The following is a 14290-nucleotide window of genomic DNA, read 5'->3' as shown; positions in this document are numbered from 1 at the left end:
TCGGTGCTGTAATGTATTATCGGTGCCTGTAATGTATTATCGGTGCCTGTAATGTATTATCGTTGCCTGTATTATCGGTACTGTAACGTATTATCGGTGCTGTAATGTATTATCGTTGCCTGTAATGTATTATCGGTGCTGTAATGTATTATCGGTGCCTGTAATGTATTATCGGTGCTGTAACGTATTATCGGTGCTGTAATGTATTATCGGTGCCTGTAATGTATTATCGGTACTGTAATGTATTATCGGTGCCTGTAATGTATTATCGGTGCTGTAATGTATTATCGGTGCCTGTATTATCGGTGCCTGTAATGTATTATCGGTACTGTAATGTATTATCGGTGCTGTAATGTATTATCGGTGCCTGTAATGTATTATCGGTGCCTGTATTATCGGTGCCTGTAATGTATTATCGGTGCTGTAATGTATTGTCGGTGCCTGTAATGTATTATCGGTGCTGTAATGTATTATTGGTGCCTGTATTATCGGTGCCTGTAATGTATTATCGGTGCTGTAATGTATTAACGGTGCTATAATGTATTATCGGTACTGTAATGCATTATCGGTACCCATAAAATGTGGGTAATTTTATTAATTTCACCGTATTAAAATGATAGAAAATAGTACAAATGACTAAATAAATGAAATGTTTCAAGCCCCATAAAATCTGTAAAATCCAGGAGCTTCGGGGGCTTCGTCCTGGACCCACTACCTCATAAAGTTGCGACCCCCGTAACTGCAATTCCTGGATCCGCCCCTGCTGTAATGTATTATCGGTACTATAATGTATTATCGGTGCTGTAATGTATTATCGGTGCCTGTAATGTATTATCGGTATAATTCTTGAGAGTAGTGTATGAAAAAAGAACACCGGAAAAATCTAATATTTACAATAATATTTTGATATTGAAAAGTTTCAAAGAACAAGGTACGATTGTGTATATAAAAAGGCCCAAAAAATTTCTCTGTTTTAAATGTGTCTTGCATTAAGCTTGATCTGTGATTAAAGTAAGTTAAATATATGCCAAGTAAACTATCTCAACTTAATCAAAGTTATTGCTTAATTGATAGCATTATTACGTCATGAATAAGACTTTTCCCGCCCCCTTTTCAAACAAAGCGTAATAACTGAACTAAATTTCATCCAGATTATTGCCTAGGAAAAGGTGTGCCCATCTGTCGAGCAAAATGAAATTAATATATATTGTTTATTAATAGACGATAAAAAATATATTTGAATATGAATTTGCTCGACGCGTGGGCTTCATGTTTTCTGAAAGGAAAACCCCCTGAATTTATTAATTTTTTCATTGATTTTGGCATTTTTGGCAATTTTATGCCAACTTCACGCTCTTGTCATTACAACACGAAGCAATTTTGGATCAAATCAAATGTAGTTTGGGTTTTCTTATATATTCTCATTTGGAATGGCAGATTTTGGGATATCCTATTGAAATCATCAATTTTCTGGGCTAGATGACTGTAGAAACTGTACCTGCTTCTTTATTTTATTTTATTAAAAAATGCAGTTTTAGTAGAGTGTGAAGGGGGGGGGGGCAAACTTCCACCAGAGTTCGTTTGCTCACAAACCTATTCGTAGGTGACGTAATGAGGCCTCGACGGGGAGTTTGGGGGGGGGGGGGGGCAAACTACAGATCAGCAGTCAGCAGGTAAACCTACTGCGCTACCCAGGAAGGCGATTGGATGTAAAAGGAATATATATAAGTATTTATGTTTTCATTCAAGTTTCTCATTATGAGGATGTATTCATTATTCTTCCTCAAGTATTCTCTTTAGAGAAGTAGGCAGGCATTGACCTACATCCGTGTAAGCTGTTTGTCCACTTCTATAAAGAGAATACTCCGTAAGTAAGTGCCAAGAGCTAGCCAGGTGCGCCGTATACCTACACCAACTAAGATCGAATTCCTTAATGAGGTCACGGAGTTCACTTATTTAGTATATCTTTGCAGGTGAAGTTTTATGCCACTGAACCAATATTGTTCATGATTTATGGTTCTCCTTCCATTGTTCGTGTCAGGCAATTACTGGTTAATGTTTTACAGGATTGTGAAATTTAATTTCACAATTTCCAAAATTTTGATTTTTTCGAGACAACTAATATTTACGTTACCTTCAACGCTTTCTTTTTTCGACTTCTATTTCAAAATGTACAAGTATTCTAATTCAATTATAAATGACTTAATGTTGACTCAAGCGATGATACCCCAGCATAGATGTGTTTAAGAGGAGGGGTAATTGCCAAATAAGATACCCTAATACAGAATTTTTAATGCACTGGGCACTACTCATCCGCTCTCTATCGTATGATGTTAGTATAATTATGGCAGATTCGGCAAAGCTCCCCCAATCGTGCTTTCTGCTGTGTTGTTGCAAGACATAAAAATATCTTAACTCTCCGATGATAAGACCTTTCTCATGTTGTTTGATATACCAGGAATTATGAATTGTTAGAAAATTGTAATATTGCGTGAGAAATTCATTTGATTTTACAATTACAACTTGTTGTAATTTAAAATTCTCGGACGTTTTGATATGTCAGTTACGCAATGATGAACCTTTTTAAGATATGGAATTGCAACTAGATCATAATTTTATTACAAAAAATTATATATATAAGAACAATCTATAAAAACATAGCAACACCATTAGTATTAAAATGGGGTGTAAATGGATAAATCAACAATATATGGGTACATGTAAAACAATGTAAAATATATATATATAAAAACGCGCAACAACAACGAATACAACAAGAGCTGCACATAGTGGGACATCCCCTCGCAATGTAGACTATCGGTAAATATGAAGTCCCGCAGTGACTTAGACTCCAAAATCAATAAGGTTGTCCTTTCTTGGTAACAAAGCTACATGTGAAATATCGACTACAAAAATGTGGCGTGTAGAGTGTCTACAAGCTCAGTACCACGTGCACACACTCGCGCCATCTCCCTCGCACACTTGCGAACGGTTCCGTTACTACATCCCGTTGAAGGTAAAATGATTACGATAATCTTGAGGTATTTACAGGAGACGTGTCGTGATGTGTTTAATGCTCTATGTACCATAATTTGGACTTGCCAGTTTACAGGTACAAGCCACTGGGTATTTTTCGTATCGCATAATGTACTCGCGTTTGGTCCTATTATTGTTTGTCGTTTTTGTATCGTTTTTATTTATTTGACATTTTCTAAGAACCTGGCGATAGACCTCCACCGGTTTACATTTACCGTCGGGATCTAGCATAGTTTGACCGCCAAGGGTCGTGATGCGGCATTTTTCACAGCTGCATTTGGCCTGCACTATGTATGGGGGTATTCGGTGTTTGTCATAGTTGAGCTGCAGATAATGAGGACAACTATCTAGTTCGCCTTTGGTACTGTTCAGGAGGCAGGTTTTCCCCCCATAAATATCCATGTATCGCGGACTTGAGAGCGTTTTACAAGTCCTACAGTTAGAGTTTTCTGTATGTTTCATCGTAGGCATCATGTAGAAAGATGGGTCCAAATCGGTCGGAGAAACTCCAAGAATATCAATTCGTCTTCGATGGCCAAGTACTTTGACTTTTTTAATACTAGGACATTTCGTAGAATATATATCCACCAGTATACTTGCAATTAATATGAAATGAACCTAAAATAAAAGAATATTCAACCAAAATTATTATGATTTTCATTATTATTACTTTTAAAAATATGACATGTTGCCTTTTTTCCTAACAAAAGAAGTATGCATTATGTAGGGGGTATCAAACCCGACCCGACCCAGACGTTCCAAGATAAGATAAACCACAGAAACAGACTCGAGGCAAGATAATGGCGATCAATTATTAAATATTTTTAACTTTTGAAATATTTGGATTTGGATGTCGTTCTTGTGAAGATTTGTTATGGAAAATCGTTTTAAATTCAATTTTACATGCATGTATTTATCTATTAATATGTATTATCTGAAATTATAAGAGTGTTAGTATATTTACAATTGAACTTACATTTATTTTAATCATCTCTTTGCCCGCAATACTTCGATTCCAAGACTACAAAATGAAGTTGATAACAAATACCTTTATACAATTCCCCAATAATTTCCATATCCCCGGAACATCTATTTACTTTGTCTATATTTGACACGAAATTTATTTCCGTTCTGTTGATATTTACTAGTTTTTGTCCTATGAGTTTTACTTCCTCGATCGTCGGCGGATACCCAGATCTCGTTACAAGAATCGGCAAATATACTGGAAGTGTGTCACACCTGGAAAATCAGCTAAAATATCAATGAGTTTTGTCTCGGTGGGTGGATTACAAATGGAATCTTCGATATATTTTTTTTTTGGTTTGGTGTTATTTTGGGGGATCATCTGTATACCGGTATATAGTGCCATGGTTTTCAGCGACAGCTTTTGATGACTGTACATTCAGCATACTTGAATTTAAAATCCAGTTTTGACAGTCGAAGACAATTTGAAAAATAAATCAATTTCCGCATATGAAATTAAAAAGAAAGGAAAAAAATAATAACATGGATCTCACGATTGAATCGTTTATCAGCGAAACCGATTATGCAGAAAATATCCCCTGCTCCCATTGTTTTATGTTCCCCTTAAGACGAAGAGACATTCTTACATTCACCTATTATCATCATTCCTTGATTTCATATTTTGTAATACTGGTATATAGATATTAACGTCAAATTAAAAGGTCAACCTTTCAAAAAGAAATAGAGTAGAAAAGAATCACTGACCAAACATTGATATAGATATATATATATATAATATATAAAGCACAAAAAATTTAAGAGTTCATTGCTATTTCCGTGCTTTAGAGAGAGAGAGAGAGAGAGAACGATTTTATTTGAGCGATTGCAAACTTCTAAAAAAAAAAACACACACAACAACAACAAAGGACAAGACTTCTATTCATAAAAAGATGGAAAATTAAATCTTGTCATGTGTTTTTTAAAGGTATTTACCGATACGTAATCAAAGAATTTTTGTTTTTGTTTCAAACAATGATGAGGAAATTGGAAGCGGAAACACCCGAAACTTTTGTTTATGTACTCAATAGATGCGACATGTGGTAGGTAAATTGTCGGTGTATTACGAAATAGAAAATCAGTGGATTCATTGTTACGACTGTCATGTCCAGAGTCCCATATGTAATCATATTAAATTTCACAATCCCTTTTTGAAGAATCCATTTTAAAGCGCCAAGAAAATGTATGCACTTATTTACGAGATTGTATAAATCAATAAAATTAGATTTATATAGATTTCTTGACTGCGACATGAAAGGTCCACACGTCACGCAAATTGGAACATTCAAGAGGGTGTTCTTTGGGTTTATGCATTGAAGGGGAATAATAATAATAAAAAAGATATAAAAGAATGGGGCTTGTTATTGAGCTACATTATAAAAACTCCACCTGTTGCATGCAGCACGCAGATTCTACTTCTTATATGTTGGTCCGGTGTCAACACAAAATCAATCATTAGGCCTATACGTTAAATTAATGCACGCTTATATATTATATGGATATAAAAATGTTTAATGCTATTGTAAATTGAAAGGCTGTTACAGCATTGTTCATTTATATTAAAATAATCAAAAACTTCACAACAAAGAAATGTTTAGAAGTATTACCAGGTTAAAATTGTACATTACTAGTAGTTGCAATGTCTTGCCTCAAAATTTAAAATGAGACATAAAAATGGGGGATTTGGTGTTATAGATTACATTTTTGAATTATTAGCAAAGAAACGAAATTTCTCGTGTAAAATTTTAAGAATCGATGGTTTGATTTGGAGAAATATTTACAACATTGAAATTCGTTTCGATTCTGCCATTTGTTTTATGGATTATAACGGAATATAAATATTTGCAATGTATTAGATGAATTTTTAACAAAAAAAAAGTAAAAATCATGTAGATTTTTCACAGGTGCTTGTCGGCATAACTACCCCCCCCCCCCCCCCCCCCCCGTACTCTTTACAGAAACTCTTGCTATACATATGCACCATTAAATGTAGCATGACGTCGATTTCAGAGATATATTAAAAGTACACAATTATAGCAATTTTTACGTTAATTGGTACATACGTATAGTAAAAGGAGTAATTAAATGAAAATGGTTACATTTGTTTCATAACTAATATTTTTGTAAACAAAAAAAGGGGGTATAGATTTATAGCCTATTGACGTCGTGCGTTAACAATTGAACTTCTTGATAATTATTATTCCAATTCCTTTCAAATCTTTGGCAAACGGGGGATTTCAGGACTCCTGCACCCCTGGGGTCTGAGAGGTGGGGGCAAAAATTTACCAATTTTCAAAAATAATATTTCTCTACAACCGCACATGTGTAAGAAAAACTAAATGCATAGTGATGTAGAGCAGAAAGGCCTTTACCAAAATTGTAAATTTCATGATTCCCTGGGTAGAGGTTCTGACCCCAGGGCAAGGCCAAACTTGGTACATAGCGTTTATGTGTAAAACAGTTAAATAACATCTTTAGTGCTATTGATACTAAATTAGCACTAAATGGATACTTAAACAAGAGGCCCATGGGCCACATCGCTCACCTGAGTCACCTTGGCCCATATTTTAAGACTTTCCATATATATTTGCATGTAAAACCTTGGTCCCTATTATGGCCCAAACTACCCTTTGCAAACTTGAATCTACACTATGTCAGAAAGCTTTCATGTAAATGTCAACTTCTTTGGCCCAATGGTTCTTGAGAAGATTTTTAAAGCTTTTTCCTATATTTGTATGTAAATCTTTTAACCCCCCCCCCCCACTTGTGGCCCCTTCCTACCCCTGGGGGCCATGATTTGAACAAACTTGAATCTGCACTATGTCAGAAAGTTTTCTTGTAAATATCAGCTTTTCTGACTCAGTGGTTATTGAGAAAAAGATTTTAAATATATATTTGTATGTAAAACTTTGATCCCCCTTGTGGCCCCATTCTACCCCCGGGGGCCATGATTTGAACAAACTTGAATCTGCACTATGTCAGAAAGCTTTCATGTAAAAATCAGCTTTTCTGGCTCAGTGGTTCTTGAGAAGAAGATTTTTCCTATATATTTGTATGTAAAACTTTGATCCCCTATTGTGGCCCCATCCAACCCTGGAGCCCATGATTTGAACAAACTTGAATCTGCATTATGTCAGGAAGCTTTCATGTAAATCTCAGCTTTTCTGGCTTAGTGGTTCTTGAGAAGAAGATTTTTAAAGTTTTTCCCTATATATTTGTATGTAAAACTTGGATCCCCCTTGTGGCCCCATCCTACCCCCGGGGGCCATGATTTGAACAAACTTGAATCTGCACTATGTCAGAAAGTTTTCCTGTAAAAATCAGCTTTTCTGGCTCAGTGGTTCTTGAGAAGAAGATTTTTAAAGATTTTTCCTAGATATTTGTATGTAAAACTTTGATCTCCTATTGTGGCCCCATCCAACCCCCGGGGCCCATGATTTGAACAAACTTGAATCTGCATTATGTCAGGAAGCTTTCATGTAAATCTCAGCTTTTCTGGCTTAGTGGTTCTTGAGAAGAAGATTTTTAAAGTTTTTCCCTATATATTTGTATGTAAAACTTGGATCCCCCTTGTGGTCCCATCCTACCCCCGGGGGCCATGATTTGAACAAACTTGAATCTGCACTATGTCAGAAAGTTTTCCTGTAAAAATCAGCTTTTCTGGCTCAGTGGTTCTTGAGAAGATTTTTCCTAGATATTTGTATGTAAAACTTTGATCCCCTATTGTGGCCCCATCCAACCCCCGGGGCCCATGATTTGAACAAACTTGAATCTGCATTATGTCAGGAAGCTTTCATGTAAATCTCAGCTTTTCTGGCTTAGTAGTTCTTGAGAAGAAGATTTTTAAAGTTTTTCCCTGTATATTTGTGTGTAAAACTTTGATCCCCTCTTGGGGCCCCATCTTATCCCCGGGGGCCATGATTTGAACAAACTTGACTCCACTATGTCAGAAAGTTTTCCTGTAAAAATCAGCTTTTCTGGCTCAGTGGTTCTTGAGAAAAAGATTTTTAAAGATTTTTCCTATATATTTGTATGTAAAACTTTGATCCCCTATTGTGGCCCCATCCAACCCCCGGGGCCCATAATTTGAACAAACTTGAATCTGCATTATGTCAGGAAGCTTTCATGTAAATCTCAGCTTTTCTGGCTTAGTGGTTCTTGAGAAGAAGATTTTTAAAGTTTTCCCCTATATATTTGTATGTAAAACTTGGATCCCCCCTTGTGGGCCCATCCTACCACCGGGGGCCATGATTTGAACAAACTTGAATCTGCAATATGTCAGGAAGCTTTCAGGTAAATTTCAGCTCTTCTGGCCCAGTAGTTCTTGAGAAGAAGATTTTTAAATGACCCCACCCTGTTTTTGTGATTATCTCCCCTTTGAAAGGGACATGGCCCTTCGTTTGAGCAAACTTGAAAGCCTTTCACCCAAGGATGCTTTTGGCCATGTTTGGTTGAAATTGGCCCAGTGGTTCTGGAGAAGAAGTCGAAAATGTGAAAAGTTTGACAGACGGACAGACGATGGACAAAAAGCGATCAGAAAAGCTCAGGTGAGCTAAAAAGCAGGAAGTCCTTTACCAAAAACTATAAATTTGATGATCCCAGGAAGTGGTAGGGGTTTTGGTATCAGGGTGGGGCCAAAATGGTCAGCTATTAAATGTGTGAACAATAGAAGATTTTCAACTTCTTAATAATTTCTAATCCAGTTCCTTTCAAAGTTGATATGAAGTATCGTTGGGACAAGTGGGGGGGGGGGGGGGGGGTCAAATTCCTAGATTCCTGCACCCCTTGGGCCTTAGGGCCGGCCAAATATTTCTTTTCTTGTACAACCGCACATGTGTAAGAAAAAATAAATGCATAGTGATGTAGATTACGAAGACTTCTACCAAAATGTAAATTTCATGATCCTCATGGTAGAGGTTCTGACTCTAGGGAGGGGCCAAACTTGGTATATACATGTGTATGTGTAAAACAAAATATCTAGATAAAACCTTTTTAAATGCTATTGATACTAATTTGAAATAAAATAGATATTTAGAAGGAGTAAATAGTCCTTTACCAAACTTAAAAATTTCATGATCCTTGGGCACATGTAATGGTTTGGTTCAGAATTGAACCAAAATTATTATCGTGAGTATATTTTCTTTATCATTTGAAATACTTCTTGAAGTTTGCTGATATAGTATAAAAAATAAATGCATATTAAGGAAAAGCAGAAAAGGGTGTACCAAACTAGTCAATTTCGCAACCCTAGGGTATAGACTCTGGGTCCAAATAGTCTGAATGGGTCCAAATTTAGTCATATTTTGATGTTAAGTATATTATATTATGTGAAACCTTTCACCGTTATAGACACTTTCGAGAGCATTTAAAAGAAAGATTGTGATCTTAAATCTTATATGTACTTTTGTTGAATATAGTATTGAAAGCATGAAATATTTTTAGCGGAGTTGCAACGAAGTTGAACTAGGCTATTGGTTTGGTGATGCGGGCGGGCGGGCGGTTGGGCGTCAACAATTGGTTTCCGGATGATAACTCGAAAAGTTTACAATCTAATCAAATGAAACTTTGATATATTGTTGGGTACCAGGTAAGGAAGACCCCTATTGATTTTGGAGAAAAATTGTCAAAGGTCAAGGTCACAGTGACCGAATATAGACTGAAAATTTCAGAAAAATTTGGTTTCCGGATGATAACTCAGAAAGTTTAAATCCGAATCAAATGAAACTTTGATATATTGTTCGGTACCAGGTAAGGAAGACCCCTATTGATTGTGGAGAAAAAAGGTCAAGGTCACAGTGACCGAATATAGAATGAAATTTCAGAAATATTTGGTTTCCGGATGATAACTCAGAAAGTTTAAATCCGAATCAAATGAAACTTTGATATATTATTCGGTACCAGGTAAGGAAGACGCCTATTGATTTTGGAGAAAAATTGTCAAAGGTCAAGGTCACAGTGACCGAATATAGAATGAAATTTCAGAAATATTTGGTTTCCGGATGATAACTCAGAGAGTTTAAATCCGAATCAAATGATACTTAAAGATATTGTTCTGTACCAGGTAAGGAAGACCCCCTCTTGATTTTGGAGAAAATGTGTCAAAGGTCAAGGAGACCGAAAATAGATTTAAAATTCAAAAAAAAAATTAGTTTCCGGAGAATAACATTGAAATTTTTTAATTTGAATCAAATGAAACTTGGTTATATTGTTGGATACCAACAAAGCAAGGCCCCTATTGATTTTGGAGAAAAAAGGTCAAGGTCACAGTGACCAAAAATAGATTGAAAACTTCAGACAAATATGGTTTCTGTACAGTAACTTGAAAAGTTTAAAACTGAAATTAGTTCTTCACAATTATAAATATGCCACATCATTCCTGACTTTACAATGTATCCCATGCAACTCGGCTTATGCACCCCTGGGTGCATATATTGATTTTTCTAGATTTCATAGGCATTGGGACTAATGATACTTATAACTAATAATCGGGTAACCGATAAGGCCTGTGGGCCTCTTGTAAATAAGAAAATCCTTTTGTCACAAAATATAGTCCGTACCAAACCAATTCTAATTGACGAAATAAATTTCAACAGGGTGAATTTATAGCTTCTTGATTAAACAAGCCTTCCGTCACAAAGCATTAGCGTTTCATGAAAATTATGATGGCGTGAAGCGTTCATGCCCTCGTGCATTTTATATTATACTTTCATTTCTGTTGGAGGTCCCGTGGTGATCCGGGTTAGAATAGATCCTCAGTAACCTTTGCTTGTCGTAAGAGGCGACAAAATGGGGCGGTCCTTCGGATGAGACCGCAAAAACCGAGGTCCCGTGTCACAGCAAGTGTGGCACGATAAAGATTCCTTCCTGCTCAAAGGCCATAAGCGCCGAGCATAGGCTAAATTTTGCAGCCCTTCATATGAGTAAAAGATTCTCGAGAGGGACGTTAAACAATATTAAACCAATATATTTATTGGGATTCTCAGCCGTTAAAATAGTCATGATATATTTTTCAAGAATCATAATCGCATTGTTCATATTCACGAGGAAATGGCTTATATTTCAATTGTTAAAGAGATATCGAAAGCACACACATATCCTATCTATCCCGAACACTCCAACACCGGAAAGCGACAGTCTCATTACTTAAAAATCTGTACAAGTCTCCCACTATGATCAAGATTTAATCATGAAACATAATACAAATCGATCTTAAAAATTATGCAAAATCGTCAATACGATCGGGGCAATAGGCGCTGGCTAATAAAGGTTCATTAATTATATAACATTTCTATATATACATTAGTTGTATGACTTTACTACGTAATATATACGTTATACTTTACTCATATTTCCTGTTACAGAGCGTTCTTCCCCGGAATTAGATTCCCTATTCCCAGACACAGATGTTAGAAACTGTCATGATTTTGTGTACTTCACTCGCAGTCTTTAATAAATTAATTGATTACATCCTCCTTCATACCAGAACTAAATCTTAATTCTAAATAGGTCAGACCCCACCCCCACCCCCATTCAAAGCCTCGGTGTTTTGGAATTTTTTTTTTAGTTGGGGTGATCGTGAGTTTTTTTCTTCCCGAAATTATTCTTTGTGGGTCTTTTAGTTAGACAAAGGTGCCTGACACGAATACAGAGCTGTTTTTGACATTGGTATAATTATATATACATGTGTATTCCATGAACACCTAGTTGTTTTCTCTTTCTACCGTACCAAATATTTATCTCCCTAAAAGGATCCTATGGAGTATAAAGAGCGATTCACTGATAGATATTCAGAATATTGACAAACGAAAAGATAATTTTACTTTAGGCATACTTTACTTTCTTCAAATAATAAGTTTAATACTTATGAAATGGTAATTAGATGATTTTGAAAGTATGTGCCGCAGTTGTTAATTGTAATGCTTTATGCCATTTGGACTGTGGCCTTAAAATTAATTCATCATTTACAGATCACAAAATTGCAGAAAAAATCATCATTTACACAATCCTTAGTACTTAAACATTTTATTTTCGGTTAGCAGGTCCAAATTGTCATATTTACATTTCCAATTGTTCTCTCTTTGATTCAGCAATACAATGTTTCTTTGATTTGTTAAACGGGAGATGAAAGTCGCAAGCATTGCAGTCAAAATGCATAACAGTGGGATATGCACATTTTGTCTTCTGTACGCGTATGTTTTTTCTATCTTCGTATTTCGTTTAACAAGCCAAAGGCAGACATTTTATAATTCATATTTTTCTTTTCTTCTTAAAATATATAACGCAATAGCTAAATATCACTTGACTTTGACTTGTCTCCATATTTGGTAATGATTTCCATATGTGATTGATGGTAAGGGGAAACAGTCCAAGACGGACACACTTTAAACGCATAGAATAAACCATCATATAATATAGGTATAATCGTTATTAATTATATAATACAATACAACCTATCATTGGGTCAAATGCTATCTGACGTTTTTCATACCGATTGTTAGGCCGTTCTTGGCACACTGATTTTGACTACGGATAACTCCGTTTACCTGATCAGAATATAGGGCTCACAGCGGGTGTGACCGGTCGACAGGGGATGCTTACTCCTCCTAGGCACCTGATCCCACCTCTGGTGTGTCCAGGGGTCCGTATTTGCACAACTATCTATTTTGTATTGCTTATAGGAGTTATGAGATTGATCACTGTTCGTTATCTTCACCTTTCATTCTAATAAAAACTAAACCAGAACACATATTTTACAATAATTTCAACAACGCTGCGAAGCGTTGTATATTCATACGCAGACCAACGGCATATAAGTAGATTGAAACAAAATGTGTCTTCATAGTTAAAAATGACAAGCATGTATGTATGTATTTCAATATAAAAATTGAACAGAATGTGAAATATGAAAGCCCTGTCACCATCTATTTAAAACTTATGGATTTTGCAGAAGAAAAACATTCAGACGGACAAACCATATTCTCCAAATTTCCTAATACGGGGGCTAAAATACAAACAATCAATTTGAGTATAAGGAAGTAATGATTAGAATAGCCTCTGCTTCTTTGTACTACTGAACACGTGCTGAACATCTAGTACACAATCACAATGGGCAGCAAGTCTTACCAAGTTACCATGCCAAAATATTAAATTCTTTTGGTTTTATGATGTGAGAGCGAAGCTTATATAAAGGTATTGAATCAGACTGGCTAAGAACCAGAAAACATTCCTCAAAATTGACTGAAAGTTTGAACGAATGAACTGAATTGACTTGCCTCTTAAAATTTGTAATTCAAATGTTTGATAAGTTTACTACCTCTTAGAATTTGTCATTCAAATGTTTGATAAGTTTACTACCTCTTAGAATTTGTCATTCAAATGTTTGATAAGTTTACTACCTCTTAGAATTTGTAATTCAAATGTTTGATATGTTTACTTGACAGGAAAGATGTTTCTCGTGCTGCCTGTTTTCCAACCATTATGGGAAACGAAAGTGAAAGTAAGCTACAAATGTGATCGCGATTCTTCCGATGTTATCGTTATACCCTTTTTAGTATCGATTTAAAAAATGAAGAATTATATCATAAATTAGTTTGCATCATCCCGACGTTTATGTAAATTGTATTACAGTCCCCACAAACCTCCTGCCATGCTGTGATGACCAAGAAATCATACTCAAGGGTAACTTTAATGTTGATCTACTCCTAGACATCTGTACTAGAAGAATTTGGACTAACTTCTAGAATTACTGTCAATCATTTCTACTACCCATACTGATCACATCTGTGAAATTCAGGTACCCCCCATAGCTTTGTCAGACCATTATCCTGTTTGCGCAACGTCCAGATCTAACCGCATGCAGCGTAAGGGAAAACTAAACATGTACTGAAATTCAATACTGTGACTTCAAGAACTTTATTGAAAAAGAATTTCTTTCAAACTTACGAAGTGCCGATTTTCAATGCCCTCACAAATTTACACAATCCTAATAAAATCTTAGATAACCTTTACAATATGTTTAATATTAATCTCAATAGGCATGCTAAAGTAAATACTAAACGAGTAAAAACTGAGTCTCAACCAAAATGGTTGACACAAGAACTTAATGACGCCGATTACTATCAATACAGACTTCGAAAACTTTCAACATTGGGGAAGTAAATTTACGCTTTTGATTGATAATGCGAAATCTACATACACTGTATTACAAATCAGAAATTAGGGAGAACTCTAATCC

General features: G+C 35.6%; 1 long non-coding RNA gene across 2 annotated transcripts in view; it reads right to left on the bottom strand.

The window, feature by feature from the left end:
* Positions 1–3524: 3524 nt before the first annotated feature.
* LOC125671688 (uncharacterized) overlaps positions 3525–14290 on the bottom strand; it is a 19351-nt gene continuing 8585 nt past the window's right edge. Inside the window, exon 3 of one of the 2 annotated variants that reach the window (XR_007368715.2) lies at positions 3525–3654. This is a non-coding gene — a long non-coding RNA (uncharacterized LOC125671688). Of the gene's footprint in view, positions 3655–13949 lie in introns of those variants that run through there. The other variant, XR_007368713.2, reaches the window with a different exon arrangement.

This window comes from Ostrea edulis, chromosome 4 (genome assembly GCF_947568905.1).
Source record: "Ostrea edulis chromosome 4, xbOstEdul1.1, whole genome shotgun sequence".
In the NCBI taxonomy this organism is placed as follows: Eukaryota; Metazoa; Mollusca; class Bivalvia; order Ostreida; family Ostreidae; genus Ostrea; species Ostrea edulis.
The sequence above is the reverse complement of the archived record's forward strand: the minus strand, read 5'-3'. Positions and strand labels throughout refer to the sequence as shown.